General features: G+C 39.1%; 1 protein-coding gene across 2 annotated transcripts in view; it reads right to left on the bottom strand.

Moving 5' to 3' along the window:
- The window catches only part of LOC124141133, a 40,138-nt gene that overhangs the window by 11,337 nt on the left and 3,532 nt on the right, over nucleotides 1-25,269 (bottom strand). Inside the window, exon 2 of one of the 2 annotated variants that reach the window (XM_048392258.1) lies at nucleotides 6,557-6,618. The exons of the other annotated variant lie outside the window; for it this stretch is intronic. The gene's annotated coding sequence lies outside the window, so the exon portion shown is untranslated. The remainder of the gene's footprint in view (nucleotides 1-6,556; nucleotides 6,619-25,269) is intronic. 2 annotated transcript variants of the gene reach the window in all.

Here is a 25,269-nt window from a genome sequence, read left to right as displayed (position 1 = left end):
TGCTGTACATGTGCTCTACGATGTCAAATGGTGATCTCTCACTTGACAAGAACCCCCGTCCGTGTTTTATTTTGTTGAAATTGTTCGGGATAATGAATAGTGATCTTTATAGTTCCCACACAGAAATAATTATGAACATTAACATCCTTAAGGTCATATTGATATATTGATATCTGTAAACTTACACCAGTTGTATGCATATGAATTGTGAAGCATTCATCGATCTGTTTTCTGTGCATGCGACAAAGCTGTTTCCAAAATACCATAAGAAACCAGAGTATAGCCGGATTCATTGTTCGATGCTAACTTTAGACCACCTGTCAGAGAGGCAATACAGAATTATTAATTTTTTCTTCTTGCTGTTGTTGTAGTTGTTAGTTGCTGTTGTTGTTGTAATAACAGAAAGTATCACGTACAACTATTTCTGTTTATATGTTCGCGTCAAAGTTTGGCAAAGAAACATTGTGAGAAAAGTTGGCATATTGAGTATTGTGTAAATTCTGAAAAACTATGATTTTATAGAAACTTAAATCCATTTCATTCTTGAAAGTCATTTGTTTTAGACCTTAATGCACACATACCCTTGTCACATATGAAGTATAGAGCTAATGATATCGAATTAATAAATCGATTATTAAACATTTATTAAAGTACTATTCATCTATCTTTCACTTTCATTACTGAATTATGGCTTGATTGATTTATACATATATGTCTATATTGTAAAATTATATTTTCATGTACTTTTACATGCATGTTATTTACATGAACCATCGGGACGATTCCCTAAATGTACTCCATGTGAATGACAGAGGCAAGGAAAGCTCGATGCCGGATTAAGCAAATATTGTCTTCAAATGGAAAGTCACATGTCCAATTTTCTTTCACTTTCAAACTATTATCTCAAAGGTGGAATATAAATAACCATACATTTAACCATAATATAAATATAGAATATACCAAGTTCCAGGTAGAATATGAATTGAAATTTGAATTTGATTAGGTCTCGGTCTTCGTTTTGGTAAATCTTCCCAGTCGAATTAAACACAGTACACAACAGTCTTAACAAAAATAAGTTATGTTTGAATTATGTGTTTCAATAAAACTGCACTATGATAAATAAGAATATGGAAAACAGGTACCATTATTTTGGAGCATACTTAAACCTAATATTTATATTATAATTAAATCTTTATCAACTCAAATATTGATATTTCAGACTGTGCATGACACAGGTGTATGTTGAACAATACGTACAATTTTAAAGTAAGTGAGTGAGGTAGTAAGGGGTTTAGCGGCACTTTGAACAGGGTATCTCAGTAATGTAAAGATACTCAACTGTACATGTTTGATTGACACGACCTTCATATGTTATGAGCCCGAAGTGATGCAGGTCTTAGAAGTTTAGCACTTTGGAGAAACCCAATAACACTGTATGGTGCTGACAAACCTAGGAACATAATCGAGGCGATCCAGGATTCGAACCCACAATCATAGGTTTTTGGCGTGCCCTGGGAACAGCGCATTGCGGCGCCTTAGACGACTGGGCCACTGGTGCCCCCGTCCCTGAATAAACCTGTTGAGTTTGATATATAGATAAAACATATATCTGATAACAATTTCATCTCTAAAATTGCAGAAAATGCTCGGTTAAAATTATAACCATGATAATTTGATATGATGCAATTTCTTTGCACATGTGGGACCTACACTTGTGTAATTGTTTATGTTAAATGTCACCCCGGGGCCGAAAATAAGAAGGAGTGTTTGTCACTGAGTGTAACCCAAGTGTTGTTGCTTGTGTAGGCTATGTTCAATCTCGAGGCGGGATACTACTCTTCGTCGCCACAGCTTGCTGGTTATCCCAGAGCTCTACACTGCCAAGGATATTACTGATGCTTCGATGGGGTTGAAATGTGATTGTTGCTCATTACGCTGCAGGTTACAATGAACTGAAATGTACATACTATGCGTTGGCGGAATATGTTCATCACAAGGAAATTTGTGTTGGCTGAAAGATTTGTGAATTTCCAGCATGTCGGGACATTCGTTTTAAAATAGAGCTTACCTAAATATTGCCGTGTTATAAAAGGGGATTTGCTGGCTGGTTCGTTTGTGTTTGTGGCTATATAGAAGGGCGTATCTGGACCGGTCTATACAGGACACAAGCTTGAATAAAGCGTGTACGGGATACAGAGCAATGTTCATGACGTGTCGCCCATTCGTTGATGTGTAAGTAGCTGCTGCCCAAGGGAAATCCCCTTGGCATGTGTTGGACTGCTCTCTGTGCGTGTGTGTGTGTGTGTGTGTGTGTGTGTGTGTGCGCGTAAGTGCGCGCGCGCGCGCGTGTGTGTGTGTATGTGTGTGGTGTGTGTGCGTGTGTGTGTGCGTGTGCGTCTGTGCGTTTGTGTGTGTGTGTGCGCGCGTGTGTGTGTGTGTGTGTGTGCGTGGTGTGTGCGTGGTGTGTGTGGTATGTGGTGTGTGTGTGTGTGTGTGGAGGGGGGGGGGGGGGGGGGGGTTAAGGTAGGTAACTCAACGGGTATCAACATGAGAAGTATTATTCCACCACATAGTGTTCAAAATGGATTGAGGATCGTGATGACAAAGTTGGTTTGTTTCACAGTATGTCAGAGACGGATTCCGTACGATGAGGTAAGTAACCAATACATCCTTTAGAACGTTTTTTCGTTTTTTTGCATGACAGTATTAAGCTTTCAAAATACACGATCTTTGATCTGGGATGAACGGTAGTGCTTACGATGTCATTTGCACTCATTAACCCCTGCAAACGTTTCACGTTGTGTGTTTTGGTTCTGATTGTCATGAACGAATCTGAATCAGAATGATCATACAGTTCAGTTCAGTTCAGAGTTGGGATGGCTACACATCTTTAGAATCACATATTCATCCTGTGAAAAATTGATCCTTCATCAGTTTATCAATCAAATATTGATTCTAATAATAATAATAATAATAATAATAATAATAATGATTAAACCTAAGAGACACTGTGAAAACCTTGAATTCAATATGGCTGCCAAACCACGTGAATATGAAATGTCAAGCACCTAAAGCAGCAGACACATGCAAAGTTTGAAAGTAATCGGACAAGTGGTTGCCGAGTAATAGGGCAAAATATAGCTTTAAAAATACTTACTTTTTAGTTATCTATCCTTGGTCGTTGTGCCTTCGGCATTGGATTTTTTGTGGTATCTAGAACTCCACCGTCTAGATACACATACAAAATGGGAACGCAATCGAGGAAGTGGTTTCTTTGCAAGCTCTGGTAAAAAAATCGGCGGAATAATAATAAATAATAAATCGGCCGATTACAATAGGGCTTTAGCCTTATGGCTCGGAGCCATAACTAAGCATTTCTTAAGCGCTGGTATCCAGTTAAGAAAACTGCTCAAAAGCGCTGACAGGAATCTCTAATACAGATGGGGATCTACTGCAGGTTAGTGGTCCTGAAGAGTTAGGTCTTCAGTCTGCTCTGGAAGCCGCCCAGGTCTTGAGGACTTCTGATGTCGAGTAGTAGGCTGTTCAACAACATTGGAGCTGCTCGTGCAAAGCAGCGATCACCAAATCTGGTTGTTCGTGATGTGGGTATACACAGTAATTTTTTATCACCTGAACGCAGATTGTGTCTAGGTTCTTATTCACAAATCATGTTCTTGATATATGCTGGTGCAAGATCTTGTCCTGCTTTGAAGATCAATGTGAAGACCTTGTACTTGATTCAGTACACCACCTTGAGCCCGTGAAGGTCCTTTAATATTGGTGTCATGTGATCTCGTCGTTTGGTCTCTGTGACTAGCCGTGCAGCGCAGTTCTGGATGCGCTGGAGTTGTCAAGAGATGTTGTAGAAGGCCAAGAAGCAAAACATTACAATAGTCAAGATGTGAACTTACACATGCCTATACTAATGTTGCGGCGGTCTTTGTGTTAATGAACCTACGGATCTGGCTGATGTTTATCATGTTGACGTAGGCCTTCTGGCAAACTTTGTTTACGTGGGACTCATCACTCAGAGTAGAGTGAAACACTACTCCTTGTCTCTCCTTATCTGGGCACTGACATTACCGTGTCTGGTATTTTGTCAAGACGGTACATTGGAACTTGTCGCCTTTCTCAAGTGTGGTGCGACTATTAATTAGCCATTTTGTTTGTTTCAAGGAGACCACAGTTGATACAACCGGATCTTTGTCTTTACTGTCGATCTTGACAATATACTCTCCATCCCCAAAAGAAACGCATAGTTGAAAAATTCTAATGTTATTTTTTTTCAAAGGATGATAGGGAATGAACACTTGTTCTTTAAAACATGAAATTTCACATAATTGAAGAAACAAAGTTTGTCTGTATGATGGTCTGGATTTTATAACACACGGATGTCGTGCAGAGGGTCAGGGGTGACGTCACGTTCAATATAATACATAACCACACGGCAACGTCTATAATCGGCTATACGCCATCATGAAATGCTTTTTATATATGCTTCTCAAATCCTATATCTACATAGAAATCTATCTTTTTCACATGAATCTTAAAAAAGAGTTAGAGATGCGATGACCCAGTTCAGATATAGTTCGCGTGGTTTATTGATTCACCATAGCAGACGCTCAAATAAACCGAGAGAAATTACATTATGCAAACAATGTAATAGACTTTGAGTTTCACCTTTAATTAGTCTGCAGTAAATATGAATATTTAAGAAATAAGATACTTTAAATACAATTAGTATGAAAAGCACACTTTAAATTCAAATGGTATGAAAACCCAACTAAATGTACTGCACTGCTTGCTTTGCACGATATCTGTCAAAAATATGCCTATGTATATATTTCATTCAGTAGTATTAAAAACTGTTATATAAATTTGTATAACATAATCATTCCTAAAGAGTATTTAAGATGAGCATGTGGCCTTCTGCACGAAAATATAATGTACCACTACTATGTATACAATACCCCTAATGGTATAGTATCACAGATGCGGCAAAGTTATAAAGCTTACGATTCGGATGCTGCTATAAAATATCCGACATCTATATACACTGATATTAACACGCCCCAAAATCAACGGTACACTAACCTAAAGAATTTGAGTTGGGCATCTGAATTAATACACTTAAGTAAGTGATGTATTATGGTTTCAGAAATGTAGTCGGCAATAGTTTATTACTAGTAATGAGCACGTGGTCAACAAGAACGCGGACATATCGGAAGATTTTTCCTCTAAACTTCACAAGCTAAAGGAATTAGACTGCAGGGGATTATCTCCCTTAGAGCATCTATGAATATGACGTGAAGACAACTCCCCCCCACCCCCCACCCCTCACCCCCCCACCCCCCTTTGGAATCGAAAGCTTTCACTATATGTCAAACTAAAACTGCACAGCATTGTCTATTTTTGTGTTTCATCACTGTTAATATCTAGAGCTTCTTCCTGATTCTTCTCTGAGTCAGATGACACTGGTACTTGAGTTGGTGATTTAACATCAGACAATCGTGATGCGTTCCATACTTGATTTCCCTGCTCGTCCTGAGTTGTGAATGTGGCAGGTCCTTTCTGACCAGTTATTACTGTTGGTGCTGCATATCTATTTTCTCCTTTTAGAACATTCCAGGGTTCTAGATCTGTACTTGATCACCAACCGAGACACTTGGAGTGAGTGAGTGAGTGAGTGAGTGAGTGAGCTCTTCTTACCAATGAGTGTTGAAAACACGTCAAAAGACTGCTCTAAGACAGGTTCACATGTACTGTTAGAAACAAAACTGGATCCAGACACAACTTGGGGCATGTCAAACGGTTGGGAGTGCCCATATGCATCTTTTGGGGTGGCATTCCTGCCTGTGTTACTGACGGATATATCCCACATTCACGAAACCCACTCACGATATTTGAAAGTGAAAATGTTTTTTCGTGTGCCTCCCGTAAGAGTCTCGACCACTCCCATTTCGTCACCATGGTATTGGGCAAATAAGCCCTTTAAGCTCTAAGAATTACATACACCCCGCTAATTTCACATGTATCCGATAATGTTAGTGTTAACACAATCCAACTTAAATTTACACATTGTTCGTAATTAGGGACCGACCATTTGATATTCTTGGGGGATGGGGGTTGGATGCTGGGATTTTATCGAAAAAAATATATTGTCCCCGAAAATGTTTGATTAAAGTAATTATTTCTTAAGACTGTCGAAAAAAAAGAAATTGTCTGCCACTTTACAATGTTGCATGATGTTGATTTAGAAAATAATATTTTAAATATCTGGTTTTGCATCTGTACCTGAACAAATATCTAAACACCACAGCTGCCACACCGAGCGCCAACCTGCAAGCATGTATCAGTATTAGACTTGAAGTATCTCCTCATGTCTTATGCTACTGCTACTGCTAATATTACAACCAAATCATAATTTAGATCTGTTAAATCTGAGGTAACATAGCTCTTAATTGAAAGCAGTACTGAGAAGAGTACTTAAGAAGCAAGCTGATTTCGCTTAATAATCAACAGTCAACTATGTTCGAATAACAAAGGGTTCGATTACCAGAACGTTCGCTTGCTTCTTAATTGCCCCACTAGCTGCGGCCGAGAACCAGTACATCAAAGCTGCAACAGACACAAAAAGTATATCAATGCTCTAAAAGACTCACACAGTACATCATAACTACAACGGAGACACATAGAACATCAGTGCAACACCAGACACAAACTGTATGTCAGACCTGCAACCAACACACATAACATACACACAGTACATCAGTACCGCAGCATACACACAGTACATCAGTACCGCAGCATACACACAGTACATCAGTACCGCAGCATACACACAGTACATCAGTACCGCAGCATACACACAGTACACCTGTACTGCAGCATACACACAGTACACCTGTACTGCAGCATACACAAACACATTCCCCTACATTCACGCCCCCACCACATCCCCACCCACCTCATCACAACAACATCCTCCTCTTCAGGCACGCCCACCTCATCACTGCAACATCGCCTCCTACAGTCACGTACCAAACACCACCTAATAAATCACTACCAAATCGTCTACGCTAGTCACGTCCCCACTACATCCCCACACCATCTCATCACTACAACATCGTCTCCCACAGTCACGTCCCCACACCACCATCTCATCACTACAACATCGTTTCCCACAGTCACGTCCCCACACCACCACCTCATCAATACAACATCAACTCCTTCAGTTACGTCCCCACACCACCACCTCTTCACGAAAACATCGGCTCCTACAGTCACGACCTAAACAGCACCTACTAAATCACCACAACATCGTCTACTACCTTCATGGTGTTCTTCCATCACGTTTACGACGCCGAAAGCGGAGAGTACGAGGGATTGATCCATGTTTGTTTTTAAATGGGTGTCCGCCGACGTCTCCACCCTCGATGTAGCACTCGTCCTATTAAGCCGCAGCAGCAACACCACCACGGCGACCCACATCAACATCACGACGGATAAGATTTTCTTTGTCAGCAATCTCATGATGTCTGGACGGAAGAGAGCGCTGTTCGCCTGTTGTGAGAAGCGCAGACGAGGGAGCATCAGCACGTTGTTGGGCCACTAGATGACAGGGCCACTTCTAACGTGATTTACAATCCAAATCCACTTTCCGTGTAAGTTGATTTTACATTTGGCCTTTTACCTTGTATATACATACACAGCGTTCAAAACTGTTAAGCATGTGTAGATTGTTTTTTGTAACTGGCCTTGTCACAGATTAGTAACTGAAGCTACATACCTTCTAGTACATATCACACTTATTGTAATTGGAGCTACCTAAGTGAAGTTTCATACCTGATGGCATCTTTTTACAACTGCAGTAACTGAAGCTACATACCTGTTAGAACATGTCCACTTATCAAAACTAGGGTACAAACCTGCAGGTATATGTTTCATTTGTCGTAACTGAAGGTGCATGTCCACTGGTCTTGACGATGTGTTTATGCGTTAGAAATCCTACTTGTTGATCTATATATAGTTTGAATAAGTATCGACTTGACCGGCAAATGTCATGGTGGTCTACCAAATGTGACCACAATAAGACGTAATTCTGCACGTATTTATTCTTCTAACGATACTTGCTTTGAGTACAACGCGGTATATTTCAATTGAGTCGTGGGCGTTAAACATTGGCTTCAGTCAATACAGTGGACCCACGCTTAGGCTTTGAAAATTATATTAAATACAAAAGAAAATGAAGATGGAAAAGAGATGGGAACCTGAACCTGTTGGAAATCTAGATTTACTTTATTTAGGGCTATAGCATTACATTAAGGTGGCCACAATGCTTTATGTGACGTAATTCTGCTCATATTTATATTTTTAACCATATCAGTAAATTTGCATAAACATAAACAACGGAGGAAACTTTACATAGCCTGCGGGAAGTACGACCGTAAAATCTCGATCATCTATTAGACATTCCAGAATGTTCTTTCATTTTAGAATTTGAATTGAGAACTTTGTCAAAATATTTTTTAAAGCGTTGTCTGAAATGAAAGTCGCCATTTCTACTTTCTCATTGGCGAATGTCGAAATCTAATTACTAGTCATTTCATTGGTCGGTCAAAGTTCGCGAAAGGTCGTTCTGTGACATGATCTGTATCTGTTGACCCAATAAAAACCGCACTGTCATGCTGCAATATTTGACATATGTCTTTCAGTTCCATGACTGTTAAGATCACCCACTGGAGCATGGACAATTTGACAATATCGTGTACCATAATTGAAGTCACATCATCTGGTAACAGATTGCAAAGGCAGGTAGAAGCTGGAAAAAGGACTTACTGCAAAGTGAAATCTTCCAAAATAGTTATTGTACCTGTATACCATTTCCTAATTTGTAAGGCTTATCTATATCTATTTGACGTGTAACACGATTACATACATGTTCCGGAGCAATATTGCTTCAGTTATCATTTTTTAATAGTTTCTTGATTTCTCTTGTTTACTCTTATTTCCTGATACAATTTACTATGGTTCACATCACGTGGTGCACCACATATTGTTGTCAGGGGATCAACATGGCGGTTTCTCGGGCTTCAGACGAATATGGGATCATTGTACACAGCACCAGGAAAACCGTAAACCGTTTACGATTTTGGCGAAACACACGAGCAAGGCATTGTCTCAGCAGTCCAATTGTAAAAACAGAAGTAAATGATAACAGAAGATTCGAACACACGAGCAGCGTATCCTGCCAGGGTAGGGGAGCGTAAAACGAGCTCCCCTTATAGAGATTTTAACAAACAGAAGAAACTGAATCATAAGTTACGCATGGACATAAAAAGCCGTAAAGGTATTAAGTTCACACATAATGAGACCGTAACCGTTTTCATCTAAAAAAGGGTACCGCCTCCATGGTGTAGTGTATAGAGCGTCTGTCCGAAGAGAGGAAGATCGGTGTTTCGATCCCATACAAAAATACGTTAAAATAAGGTACTTGTTTTTACGCTGCCTGGCGTTCGGAATTATGGGGATAAAAGAAGGTATGGCTGGCCATGAATCAGTATAATGTGTTTGAGTGGTATCCATGTTAAAACTGCGCCATGGTATCTCAATGGGCTAGCACAATAATATACAGTACATGCACCACACACACACGTGTATTCACGTCGTTATATAAGTGCAATGTCTTTGAACGCGGACTATGAAGGCTTTGATTTTGCTTTTTATCTCTACTTGACTCAAGGGAATAGGCTATGTCTCCACTTTGCCTAGAGCTAGCTTCGCCAGTGTGTCTGCTCTTTCATTTTCATGAATATCTATGTGAAACGGGATCCAAAACAGCTCCACTTGTTGCCCTTGGTCCGATAGTTTTGTATATTCGTATAGAAATTTATGGATTGTGCTTGGTCTCGATTTTGACTTCCTGCAGCTGATGGCTTGAAGTGCGCTTAGGGAGTCTAATAGGATGACTGTCTTTGCTTCCCGTAGTGCTGGTATGAGTTTTAGTGCATGATGAATTGCCGCCGATTCAACAGTGAATACAGACTGACCATCAGGCAGGCGAACCGAATGTGCTTTGGGTTTGGAGCTATGGATATGGATCCCGTAACCAGCAGTGTTGTTGATAGGTTTCTTGTTTCCATCAGTGTACTAGTATATATGGTCCCAGCTGTCCAAGGTAGTTTGAATTTTAGTGATAGCTACTGATCGTAGTAGGATTGGGTTTCCTCTTTTTAGTGACTTCTGATGACAAGGTAGTGTCAACTTTGGAAGGTCTTTTAGTCCAGAGATGGTGTAACCCTTTGTAGTGACTTTCTGGTGGCTGAATATCATCGCAATTTTGACTTCGGATGAGTTCTCGTAGAAATATCCCAGATTGCTTAAGTACGAGCTAAGGCTTCATCTCAGGTTTTTTTGTCTTGCCATATTTTTTCACTTGAAAGGTTGAACCCCCATTTATTGCACCAATGACCTACTCCATTAAAGGGCTGGTTGGAGGTTTTTTTGGATTGGTGACATATCTCTGTGGTTTACCCATGTTGCGTCATCATCAGCGAATTGGGACGTTTGGGTAGGAGAGTTGACATGGTCAAATAGATCATTGATCATGATGTTAAACAGGGTTGGGCTTATAATGGATGTGTATACGAAAAGCATTGAAGATGAACTCCATTTTTCATATTTGATTGCGAGGCATATGTATCGTTGAGAACTAAGTACATACCGAAATGGCATATTTCATCGTTGGTAGAAACATGTGTTATCAGTCTTTATAGCGTTCTTTATGGATTCTGGATGACAAGCATTGATGATGTTGTGCGCATTACTTCGTATGAACAGAGCGACAGCTTGACGTTACATTACTTCAACGGTTTAACCGTACGCCTGTGCCGTGACGATTTTGTCTATTGTCTAGCGACAAATGTGTCTATTATTTATCACCTATCAGCGACAATTATCTGTTGGCTTCCCTTGTTTAAGTTTCCACCTTTGTTATCTTATTACTTTTGTTGTTCTGACATGTAGATATATGTGCTCTCTGAGGAGTAAGAACATACTCCGAAACGTTGTGTTCTTCATAATATAGACCTTAACATACATACATTCTCTAAGAACATTCTCCGAAACGTTGTGTTCTTCATAATATAGACCTTAACATACATAAATTCTCTACCTTTTGTGTATCACTTCTAAATGCTGTTCAAAGACAAGATGTATATGGATGCTGAAACTGCGATGTTTTATCTTTCTAACGAATCTGTACAGCATGTGACTGTAATAACCAAGGGGATGAATGCCTCCATTTATTTCTATGTGCATATTTTAAAGATGTTCGGATTTCATACTTGTCTGCATATTTTAGAAAAATCATATATTAATGTTGCATAACCTCTTGGTTCCAATAACATAGTGTATCAAATAAAATAACAAGTGTCTCCTAAAATAATACTTGCAAATTTCAGAACGATAAAAGTACATTATGTGATGTAATCCATCACAAATGGATATGCTACGTAGTACTGTCAATCTCCGGATCCTTTGTTGTTTGTGGGTTTGTTTTTCAATATTCCAGTAATATTACTCATTGTACCCATGTGGGGAATCAAACCCGGTCCTTCATCGTGACAAAAAAAAAAGTCAAAATGGCCACAAACCCAAACTCAAAACGGCCACAGGTAAAATGTCAAAATGTCCCAGATAATATATGAAAGGGAACAGGATGTGTCCAGAGTATACATGTTAGATATTATTATTACAATGTAAGAGTAGAGTTAGAGTTTCAGTATAGTTCACATATGTACCAATCTTTTGTGAAAACATGAATGAAGTTTTATCCCAATGAGGAAGCCTTTCAATGTTTTTATTTTTCAAACTAATCCTACTCAAGGATGCGCCAGATTTAAGGTGAGGTGAGGTAAAATGGAGATGAATTGAGAACTGTGTGCACATGGTACATGCTACATGTTGACAACTGTTATACAATGTATATGATACAATTCATGTGACACAATACTTAAGTTTGTCTTATTTTTCGTTGTTGTCGTAATGACTTTTTTGTGTGGCCGTTTTGAATATGGGTTGTGGCCGATTTGACTTTACCTTTTGAAGTCGTTCTGACATGAGGCCGTTTTTACCTGCTCTGTAGAACATCAAAATGCTATATTGACGGCCAATTGAGTTATGTTCGTTTATTCAACGTGGCAACTCGGCATCAGTGTGGCCATTGTGAGCTCCCGCCGACACTGATCGTGGAACAAGTGGAAACATATTCTTATCAGGTTTTATAGCGCCTGAAGTCTGGATGACAAACGTGTTGTACGTTTTAACAGAGTGACAGCTTGGCGTAACAGTACACCCACGCTGTAAAAGTATGCAGTGCCGTGATGATGAAAGATGTATATGCACTCACTACATGATTATATATGGATCTTATTTATCTTTGGTTGGTTGGTTTGTTGTTTAACGCCGCACTCAGCAATATTCCAGCTATATGACGGCGGTCTGTCAAAAATCGAGTCTGGACCAGATAATCCAGTGATTAATTTCATGAGCATCGATCCATGCAATTGGGATCGATGACATGCATCAACCAAGTCAGCGAGTCTGACGGCCCGATCTCGTTAGTCGTCTCTTACGACAAGAATAGTCGTCTTTTACAGAATGCATGGGTGGCAAAAATCATGGCATGGGATGACTGACCACAGGAGCTGGGCGATACCAATGTCATCGGATAGAACAAACGTTTTACAACAAATAAAGAAGCCGGTTCCTGACGGTTCTGGTGCTGAAACGATGATTGGGCAACTACAGCTGTTTCAGAAAAGTTCTTGTTTAATAGGGTTCTCGGCGTATGAGACGAAGAAGGTCCCTGTCTTCACTATGGGTCGTCATAGGGGGTCTTACGGTTCTGAGACGGCCCTGTACATTACCGGTCTGAGCATGTTTCTCGACTTAATGGCTTACGACAGTGTGAAGATACACCAAATTCCGACCAATGGCATTACAAGACATTCCTGCGTTATGCATGCCGATTATTTGCCATCTTGTGGCGTTTGATAATCGCCTTCGTGCCATGGTCACACAATGTCATGGAATAACTGTTTAAAAGCGAGCTTAAGAAAGCAATTTTTAACGTTTGGATATACTGCTTTTAGAGATACTCGAGGGAAGCATGCTGCACGGGCATACAATGCATGGCGCGTGAGATTTCGTCTCGCATGACTGATTACATCATCTCGAGAAAAAATAATTCTTCCCGTAATTATATATTAATTTTACAAATATTACTGTTACAAATCAAACCAATACTCGTCATCATTCTTTGAAGCAATATGAAAGTATCTTCCACGTAGATGAAAGTTTCATCGTCATCAACTCTGAACTTTCAGCCTACACACACGCGCACGCACACACGCATCCACACAAACACCCCTCCACACACCGACACATACTCACTCACTCTCTCTCTCTCTCACTCTCTCTCTCTCTCTCTCTCCCTCTCTCACACACACACACACACACACACACACACACACACACACACACACACACACACGGGGAAGACATGTTTCTCTTGATAGCAGCAAAATGTCATCACGTCGTGACTCCGACCACACTCAGATATGGCCTGCGGAACGCCAATGGCGTTAACGTTTCTACTCTACGTAAGGCTGGTCTCCGGTCACGTTGGGCATGCATTTGCATTCCACTGACCCGACATCACAGGCAGGCTCGTTTGGGTTTCTTTCACTTTTCAGTTTTCGTCAGATACACTCATTTTGACGGGTGATCTGACTGATTATTGGGTTTGTTGGCATTGTGTAGCACATGACCACGGATTTTTGTTCATTAAAGGTGTCAATATTGTCAATGTTTCAACAGATGTACACGATTTGACGTATTACCCTATAAATGGGTAAGATTTAGCAAACTTCTAGTAGTTAATATATAAGAGTAACCATTAAGTACTGGTTTGGTACTGCAGTGCAGAGTAACACTGGGAGGTTATCTTATACATGTATGTAAACTTTATTGTAGCTGATCGAAATATGTTCGAATATGTTCGAATATTTACCCGTGGTAAGTTGTGTAGAGCAATTGATCAATAACTGTGGTCTGACTAACAGTTCATTATTTTCATACCCAAGGGATTGTCATTATTGTCAAAAGAGTTCTTTCGGATAATGTTAATCAAAACTGGAGAAGTAACAGCTAGTTCGAAAGGAAAACATAAGACATGTTTAAAACAAGTCCATTTTCTAAGAAAGTACGTACTCTGCTCAAGAAGCTGTTGCATTGGACATAACCGTTTAGAATTTCCAGATAAGAATATGAAGATTGTTACGTTTTTCTGTTTAACGGTCCTCTTATTTTCTTTCTCTTAAAGAAACAAAGGTACTATAGTGATTATCTTGAATTTGGATGAATAACATATTACGTTGTTTTGGGCATTTAGGCATGAGGTAATCAAAACAACAACGGGTTCGAATCTCATCCGATGTGTTTGGAGATGGACTTGAGAACAAACACATCTTTTCTGATTTTGAGTTAAAGCCGATTATGCGTTTTCACAATGTCTCAGTATATATACATTCAGTCCATCTTTTTTCTTTCTGGCAGATTATGATAACTTGTTCTAAATTTCACAATTGGCAGATAGATAGATTAAGGCAGAAAGAAAGTTTTTAATAGTATGTGCCTCTTTGAAAGCTGTATAATAATCGTTGCAATATTGCTTTATATATGTGTCCGCGATGATAGACAACAGGGCACTACTATTCCAGCTGATGCTGTTCAGTAACTTCTTGCTGAACAAACACGTGGTGTCAGGACGCACAACTAGCATAACAGTATTTCCTCGATTAAACGCCCGGGCATATATTTCTTTGAAGCAGTCTTTACCCCCGGCGTTTAATCTCAAATATAACGTCTATATATGTTACGTCTGTTTGCCTTTTCTATTACCTGCTGTTATCGTCTAGTTAATACAGTTGTAGAATTCAGTCCCCAGTCGTGACATACGAGGGGCGTTCAATAAGTTTTGCAACTTGTGCATTTGTGTTTACACAATGTCAACTTGTGGCAGGTGTGACACTAGTCATAATATTAGGTTGACACGTGTCATAACAAGTTCCAGACACAACACTAAGTTAGATGTGATGGCTTCATTCACCTAAGGATGGTCACAATCATGGATTCTCTCAAACATGAACAACGCGCTGTAATAACAATCCTTACCAAGGAGGGATGCAAAGCAAAAAAAAACCATGATCGCATGTGTAAAGTGATAGGTAAGGATGCTCCTGACCATTCCACAGTATCTACAGTTTAAAAGGGGTAGGGAGTCCATAGACGGTGACCCAAGGTCAGGCAGGCCTTCAGATGCTTCCCAACCGGAAACCATTGCTGCTATAGAAAGAAGAATTTTGTCTGACCGACGAGTGAAAGTATCTGAACTTTCTAGGGAATTCCAAATACCAGTTTGAACTGTTGGAACCATTATTCATGAGCATCTTGGTATGTCCAAGGTATCCGCAAGATGGGTACCTAGAAACCTCAGAGCTCAAGATCGCCATCAGAGAATTGAAAGTTGTCGAGACCTCCTGGATCTCTATACTGCTGATGAAGCCGGATTTCTTTCTCGTCTAGTGACTGGTGATGAAACATGGACCCAGAAACTTAATAGGAATCCATGCAATGCAAGCATCCTAATTCTCCGCCTCCGAGGAAGTTTCGCACTCAACCATCGGCTGGCAAGGTACTGGCCACCATATTTTGGGATGCAATAGGCATATTACTGATTGATAACATGCCACCAAAAACTACAATCAATGGACAGTATTATGCTAAAGTAGTGAAAGAATTGCGAAGATCTATTCGCCAGAAACGCCGTGGGATGTTAACACGTGGTATTCTACTTTTGCATGACAACATTCCGGTTCACAAGTCGCGAATTGCACAGGCCGCCATATGTGAATGTGGATTCGAACAGTTAAATCACCCACCCTACAGCCCAGTCTTAGTCCCCAGTGACTACTTCCTGTTCCGACAAATGAAATCTGCCCAACGTGGAAGACGCTTCCAGGATGACAAGGAGGCTGCCACAGAGGCGTGGTTAGAGGGCCAATCTGCGGATTTCTTTAAAAGTGGTATTAAAAGCTTCAAGGACAAATTGAATAAGAGTATTGATGTAAATGGAGATTATATTGAAAACTAAAAGTACAAAACATATTCTGTGACTTGATCTTATATTGAAGTTGCAAAACTTATTGAACGCCCCTCGTAACAGAAGATTTTATTTAAACGTAATGGTTGGTACATCAATGTACATGCTGTTTCTCTCCATGATGCTGGCATTGAAAGGGATAAAGAAGGGACTGGTCCGTTCAGTAAGTATGTGTCCCAAGTGTGTGAGTGAGCAGCTGAACTAACATTGTTATTAATGTTAAAAGAATAAGCTAGTACAATAGCATGCACATTCAACAGAGTATATATTGGCACTAGTCCTATAGTCCTTGCAAAACTGCCCAATAGTTAAGATATCATTAGGACTTATAGAAATGTGCCCTTTTTGGGTTTCGCTATATGTTATCATTATAAGGACTAGTGGATTAAAACTGTTTAGTCTTTATCTCTGTGTAACAAGATCCCAGGGTACGGAGCATTGCTGAAAACAGCTCTGGTTCGTCAGTATCATGGAGAACTCTCAAGTTTCACATAGTACCAGGTGTTTCCTGCTATAAATCGGACTTCCTTGAGATAACTGAAATACTGCTGAAAATCAGTGTAAATGAGCAATTAACCTAACTCTACTCACTCATCATGATCATTATTAAAATCTTGTTTCTTTCATTATTTTGTACATTCTGTTTTACTGTAGAAATGTTTTGCAAAAAATGGAATAACGCACATTAAACCACCAACACCACTCTCACATAGCACAAACCCCACACACATGAAAGCACTCACACCACACACACACTCCACACCCTTACATCACACACTCGCACATCGCACTTACATCAACCACACACCGCAGGCACACAGACACCTCTCTCTCTCTCTCTCTCTCTCTCTCTCTCTCTCTCTCTCTCTCTCTCTCTCTCTCTCTCTCTCTCTCTATCTCTCTCTCTCTCTCTCTCGCTCTCTCTCTCTCTCCCTCCCTCTCTCTCTCCCTCCAAAAGCTTACCAGTAGTATGACCAGCCATTCTGTTCCAGGAACGACCTGCAAACCCTATGGAATAGGTGTGTTTATTCACCAGTCCATATGCGATGGTGTCAAGAGAATTGTACCATGTGTTCAGGTGGCTGTTCTGGATGGAAACTACTGAAACGACTTCAATATGGAAACAGATGTAATTGTTGGATTTCTCTATATTCACCAGAAACCTCAGTCGCGGTATCCTTGACTCCATACCCGCTCGAAAGCCCGCGTGGTGGAACATGCAGTATGAGACACCCAAGCGTGACAAGTGTATGGGGGCCTTGGCCAAAATTTAGATTGACTGACGCTTCACTTGATTTTCAAAGTTATAAACAAAAGAAGCTAATATTTGAATCAGTGTGTCATGATAGGAAATCGTCTTTTCGGCATGAATCAGAGATAAACTTTGTAGCATTCGTGGTTTTAAAAAGACCAACTCGTCTTCTACAGGAAGCAAATAAGTGGCACTGACTGGCATAATTACTTCAAACAGTTACAGAATTCAGGTCAAACCACCTCGATTATTATAGATAAAGTTAGTCAGCATTTATTCGAACATGATCACATTGTAACAATTGCAATGAAGGACTACCTGATCAACTTAATAGAGACATAACCCTTCTGGAAGTTACAGAGACAATCCGTTATCTTAAATGTCATAAAATTTTAAGCTGCATGTTGCGATGGAATTCCATCGAAATTACTTAAACATTATACAATCCAAATATCTCCGATATTAATGAATTTGTTTGATGAAATAATGAAAACTGGGAATTTCCCGATTGATTGGTGCAAGGCAATCATATGCCCCCTTCATAAACAAGCCACTTTATCTGATCCAAACAACTACAGAGGAATATCTCTATTATCAGTGAAAGGTTTCACCAAAATATTAAAGCAGAGACTCCAAAATAATGTTATTTATGAAAATCAAGCTGGATTCAGGAAAGGTTATTCGACGGTTGTTAACATGTTTTCACTTTATGGTATGATTAGAAAATACCTATCTAAATCAACAGTGGGAGATTTTATGTTTTCTTCATAAACTTCTCCAAAGCCTATGACTGCGTATATCACTCTTTACTTTGGCATCGACGTTTTAGCTTTGGAATACCTGAAAATATTTTAACTGTTTTAAGCAATATGTGTTCAAACTTACAGACTTGTGTACGGATAGATCAAGGTCTCACTGACTCTTTTCAGTGCTGGGTTGGTACTCGCCAAGGATGTATGGTCAGCCCAATGTTATTTTCACTATATCTCAACGAGCTGGTAACTGAGATGCCTACTTCAAACTGTAGAGGCATTTTCTCATCTGAAGATTATCCCAATACCTGTTCACTTCTCTATGCTGATGATGTCGCTAACTCTGCAGATTCTGCAAGCAAACTCCATGAACAAATAAATTGCTTTGGGAACTTCTGAGAAAATTGGGATATGGACCTAAATATACAAAAATTGAAGATTGTTGTATTCCGAAATGGAGGATAACTATGAAAAATGGTATTACAGGGGCTCTCAGATCGAAACCGTCTCCTGTTATAAATATCTTGGTCTTTATTTTACACCAAAAATCGTTTGGACGAGATAGTGACAGGTGTTGGCAAAGCAGGCGGAGAAGGTATGTCCGCTTATGCCGAGTTGACAGTACACATGTTTTGCAAATCCTGCAATCGACCGAAATCTGCACGGAAGATTAAGAACCGGGTGTAGATTTCGTTACGCGATTTTGATTGGTCTATGCATAGATTCGTCAATCCAGCCAAAATATAACTCCATAATTCCAGCCAAGGGTTGAAACTGGACTATTGACAGTTAACTCCCTTGCCCAGGTATATTTATATATAGCATACACACGCATCATAGCATACTGCTCATACCAATCACACACAATATAGCATACTGCGTTCGTAGCTAATTATACACTACAAGACATACTGCACATAGCCAATCACACACAATATAGCATACTGCACACATGGCAAATCACACACAATATAGCATACTGCACACATGGCCAGTCATACACAATATAGCATAAGTACTGCCGAGAGTCAATCACACACAATATAGCCTACTGCACCCATAGCCAATTATACACAACATAGCATAGTGCAGCAACAGCCAATCACACACACTATTGCATACTACACCCATAGCCAATCACGTACAACATAGCATACTGCGTCCGTTGAAGTGATTAAATCTTCGGAACCAATTATAATGCCCTTCCTACTTTCTTTGTTTAACAAGATATTTCACAGTGGATGTTTTTGGAACTTGTGGACAATAATTATCCCTTTGCATTAAAATGCGATATAAATAATCCCGATAATTGCAGAGGAACATCTTTACGTCAGTTCGTCAGGAACAGAATATAAATGTATAATGAAATGACATACTTTTAAAATGGATAGGTGTTATGAGAAAAGTTTCTGAAAATCAAACAGGTTTTCACGAAGGTTGTTTGACTGTTGATCATATTTTTACCTTATATATGCAATGATTGAAAAATATCTATGTTAAAAGGAGAAGAAATGTATGCTGTATTTATTGGTGTTAACAAATGCTTTTGATTTTGCAATCGAGCACAGCTATGGAAATTATTGTCTTCCTACATGTATGGCTAAAATGGTAAAATAAAAGTGTATACCGATCAGTTAAAGCATTTGTTGCATGCAATACAGATTTCACGGATTATTTTGATTGTCCATTTTGTTTAAGACAAGGGTGTATGCTAAGCCCTATGTTATTTTCACTATTTGCTACACATGTTTTTGAAATCGATATATGCATGATAAACTTTCCTTATATGTAATAGAGGATGAAATTCACGTTGTACTTGAGCCGATCAGGCTAATATCCGCCCATTTTCGGACGCCATGTAACACGCAATCTTTATGAGTAGGAGGAAACACAATATTTGACATTAGCCAAGCAGCGTTAGTAACCTATTTTCACTTGGCGCTAACGTTTCCAGTATTTACAGGTACTCTTGTATTTGTTTCTCAACATTCAATATCGTATTCTGCAAATAGAACTCTTGCAATTTTTTACTTCCCTTTGAGCTCTCCAGAAAAATCGGGCTTTCCTCCCACATTAAGCTGACACGCCTTGATATAACTGGAATACTGTTAAAAGCAGCGTTAAACCCAAACACACCCTTGTATCCACGATGCCTGCATTAAGTCAGTAAGAAAAGATCACACATTTGTGTACGGAAGTTGAAAAAGCTACTTTGGGTAATGACGCACAGTGTTGTTATACTATTGGGTTATCTAATTTCTTCCTGCGTATTCGTACGCAAGCAACTCAAATGCGTTATGGAATTTACAAATGTAGTTTGCGCTCTTTACGCAAAATAGCTGTTGATTGTCGATGCGGCATTAAACAATAATCATCCAATCATTCCAAGGAAACATATAGATCTATGTTAATTTTGTAACATCCTAAACAATACAAATATGAAACATTTCATAATTACTTGTTATGGGTTTTGCAGTGTATCTAAAGAACTACAGACAAAGGAATAAGAAGCATGTAATATGGTGTGATGTATGTGGTGTTCGTTAGGAACTTTGCCATCAGCGTAATTCCTTTATTTTATTTTTTCCATTACCGAACATAAAGTTGTCATTTGTTGTAAATTCAATAGGAAATTGGCTATTAACTAAGATGTCGCAGAAAGATATTATATTATTAGAACTATTAGAACGGAGTGTTTGATTTATGAAACATGATCTATATATCAATATTTGTAAGGAGACAGATGCTATATTTGATGTACCAGATACTAGATGAAAAAGAAATGTACAATATCGGGAATTCTGATAATTATTTTTACTGTGTAACTAGAAATTCGAAAGTACGGGTGTGGTCCTGACAAACAAATAAGCATAATCAGGGCATGTTTCGGCCCATGATTATAGGATTCTGACACAAAAATAATAGTAAAAACACCTACCAGGTGAAAGCTATCATTTGAAATCAAAATAAGAAAACATATTTTAGTCCACCAACGGCCTCTATTCTTCAATAATATTGTAATATACGTATATAGTTTCAATATTGCTGATTAAACGCAAAGATATAAACTCTCACTAACTGCCCAAAAATATTTATGTTATATTGTTAATATTCAAGTAAGTGTACATGTTCTTAGTGTGTGTTTCGTGGATTCATCAGGGTTCATTAAAAAACATCTTTTGTATCCCACCAGGTAGTGTGAATCAGGTCCTTACAGATCTGTTTTGTCATGTAGTACGCGTTATACATCCACATTGTGGAATCGCATTATCAAAGATACATCAAGATAAGGCAGCATATATATTCATGTATGCAAACTGCCTTATCTTGATCATCTACTTTAAGGAATCGCACAATTAAAGATGCATCAGATAATGAATACTTATAATTATGTGTCAAGATTAAAGGGAAAAGTGTATAATCGAGAAATGTATGTTTAATGATTCACGAACAGTGCACCTTTACAGCCATGCTGCGTTCCAGACACAATTCTTCTATGAATAATAAACCAACTGTGAACGGTTCCACTTCTACTCGTCCGGACTAATGCCGGTTTCATAATGCCGACATCAAAAGCATACGCCACTTGTGAAAATATCTCCTTTACCCCCGTCACTCGATGAGCGAAACATGATATTTCACTCAACACATGGAATAACCTCTATCTGAAATAATAACTATCTGATTTTTGTAAGACAAAAACACAGATTCTAAATCCACAACATACTAATTTGTACTAAATAGCCTCATTCTTATTGACATTCTGTCACCTGATTGATACTTTGGGTGTGTGTTTCGTGTACCAGCACAGTTAATCTAATAATCTCATATTAACAGATCTAAACGATACATGAATGGTCACACAATTTGTGAAATCTTCTCGGATCTACGAGTACTTGCTAAAATTGTGAATGAATTATGAGTGGACAACACCTTTTGTATTGCATAAATATTGCAAATGGACAGTTACTAAAATATTAACTCAATTTCTCAAGATCAGTTTCTTATCATCTTGATGGGAAGCGTTTGATAAATGATATAATCGACTCTGCACTTTGCAGAGATTTCTCATGAATCAGGAGACAGGTTATGTCGTTTTTATTAACAACTACTTTCCTCTTTCACAAGGATGAACAATGAAAAAACATATAATTATTTTATTTGTTCAGCATCGTTTGTGGCAATTATCTTTTTAAATGTGCGTATATTTACATTGTACATGTCTTTGGTAGATATTTAATTCCAATAGAGTCGATCCGGGTAATTCCGCTCACAAATATACATGTCTTTGGTAGATATTTAATTCCAATAGAGTCGATCCGGGTAATTCCGCTCACAAATAAAACTGTTTTGTTTTCGTTCACAATTACTTCCCTTAAAACAAATTCAATCATACAGTTTTCCGATCGGCGAGATTATACAGGCCGTCCGGTACCTGCAATTCGGTTGGTCGAAAGTTTGACATGCTCGGATAGTTTGCATACGCCTTCCAACATCAGGGACCGCCTCTGTGGTCTAGAGTAGAATGTCCACCCGGAGAACTTAAGGTCCTTGGTTCGATCCCCGTCCGTTTCATACCAAAAGAAGTTAAAAAATGGGACTTGTTGTTACCCTATCTGGCGCTCGGCATAAAGGGGCTAAAACAAGGACTGGTCGGCTCGGAGGCAGTATACTGTGTGTGGCTGAGTGGGGTATTCATGTTAAACTGCGGCATGGTATCTCAGTGTGCTAGCACTATAAATCAGCATCAATCCGGACTAGTACAAGCAGCCACACACACGCACGTGCATGCACGTCGCTCTATAAGTGTAATAATTTTGGACGCGACGTTAAACCCAATTTCACCTCACCTCCTGCATCAGATTAGTTGATCTCACGGATGAAGATTAAATCATTTCACATCTACATCAATCACAAATTGATGCACCAGTGAGGTCGTGGAAAAATGTTTGAACTTGTGTGTTTGGATAACTTTTTAACTATTTTTTCACTGCATGACTATCTAATCAGGGGCAAGGAAGAGATAAATTTCATATGAGCTATTTTGAAATGTTGTATAGTAATAGCTCATATTAAATTCATTCTTCCCTTCCCCCATCCCTCCACCCAACCCCACCAACGATTGATATACAATGTACAAACTACGGTTATAACGAATACTCAAAGGGACCACTGATATTAGTTCGATATAATCGTAGTTCGTTATAAGCATATATACACCAAATGGCCGGGACAAAAAATGTTCGTTATATCCGTCAGTTCGTTAAAAGCGTGTTCGTTATAAACGTAGTTTACTGTATATTAAATTCCTTCCTACGGACCTCTCATTGATATATCTGAACGTTAATGGATGTCACCTTTAATAAGAAAAGTATTAATCAATATATGTCGATAGAAAATAAAATAATAATTTCTTTCATTAATCTAAATATATTTATCTCAAAGTTATTGATTAGTGTTGCCTTGCGAAAGATAGTTAAGTTAATTGAAATATACAATATCGTTTGACCATCCGAACACTATTGCCAGATAATATTTTGCACAGGGGTCGATTTAACTGCTGGCCCGTTGACCCATTGCTCACACGAGACACTAGGTCTTATTGAACTAGTCCCCAAGCAATATCACACTTTTGGCCTTCTCCCATTCACACCACACGATAGCTTTGCTCCCTGGACAAATCTGTGTTTGGGCCCCCTTCCCGCCAGTACAGTCGGTGTGTACCGAGGTCGTGGCTGATTCGCCCAATAACCTGGTGACGAAATCGGAGTGGCCAAAACTCTTTCGAGACGCACACGATAAAGCATTTGCGCCTTCAAATATCATGAGTGGATTTCGTACATGTTGTATATACCCCTCAGTAACTTAGGCAGAAATGCCATCCCGATAGACGCCTATATATTGGCCCTGCACACTAGTTGTCTCTGGATCCAGCTCTATTTCTAACAAGACATGTGAATGGATTTAGGACATCTATTAAACGCTACAGGTTTTATTGATAAATTTTCTGTTTGTACACAAGTGGAACAATGGTGTAAAAATGAATATGTTACCCGTTGGAGTGATATGTTAAGAAAGGAAGAGGGGCCAAATGGGCTTAATAAATTGAGAATGTATCGATGTTACAAACAAGTATATGGGACAGAATACTATGTTTCAAATAAGATGCCCAGAAGCTATAGATCGGCACTAGCCAAGTTTAGATGTGGCGTGGCTCCTATTCGAGTGGAAACCGGTCGATACGAAGGTGTACCTGTCAACAACAGAAAATGTTTTCACTGTAATGACAGCGTAGAAGACGAGGTCCATGTTTTGTTTCACTGCGTATTATATGATGATATCAGGGCAACTCTTTTTAATGAATGTATTGCTAAATCGTATAATGTTTTAGATATACCTGATATCGACAAACTTTGTTTAATTTTCAGTGACTCCAGTGTGTGTTTTATACTTGCCAAAGTCTGCTTTTTAATTCTTAATCGTAGAAAACATCTTTTATATGGATAACATTTTACTATATCATCTTTATATCATTTATGTATAAATTCTGTGATAATTCGTCTCTCATAATTCTATTGAATAGTTCTGTACATTTTATCTATGTCAAGTTGTACAAAGCTGTTTTATGTATGTACAGGAGTGAGACGTTAATAAACTATTGTCTGTATGTCTGTCTGTCTGTGAACCTGTCTTAGAACCATCCGATGACGTCGAAACAGCACTCATTGGTCAGCAGTGCGAATCAGCAGCTCGTGTAAGTTCAACTAATGAAGGATGGGTTGGTGGAAATATTCAGATTCAATCAGCCTCAGATGAAAAGGCTGTAGTAACTGCTGACGATTTACCCATTGTCCTAAAGGCTACTTTCTGGGGAAGTTCCGTCGTCAACTGATGAGGGTGGTAATATTATTCTTCAAATTCCAACAGCTGCTAGTTTTATGCCACCTGGGATTCTGTCCCCTTCACTTCCCCAACTGACTGTGTCTCCAGGCACATTTTATGCCCTTTGTTACAAAAGAAGAGTTCTTCACGTGTCATGT

This window comes from Haliotis rufescens, unplaced genomic scaffold (genome assembly GCF_023055435.1).
Source record: "Haliotis rufescens isolate VD_foot unplaced genomic scaffold, xgHalRufe1.0.p SCAF_11, whole genome shotgun sequence".
Taxonomy (NCBI): Eukaryota; Metazoa; Mollusca; class Gastropoda; order Lepetellida; family Haliotidae; genus Haliotis; species Haliotis rufescens.
Note: the sequence above shows the minus strand (reverse complement) of the source record. Positions and strands in the feature narration are given on the sequence as shown.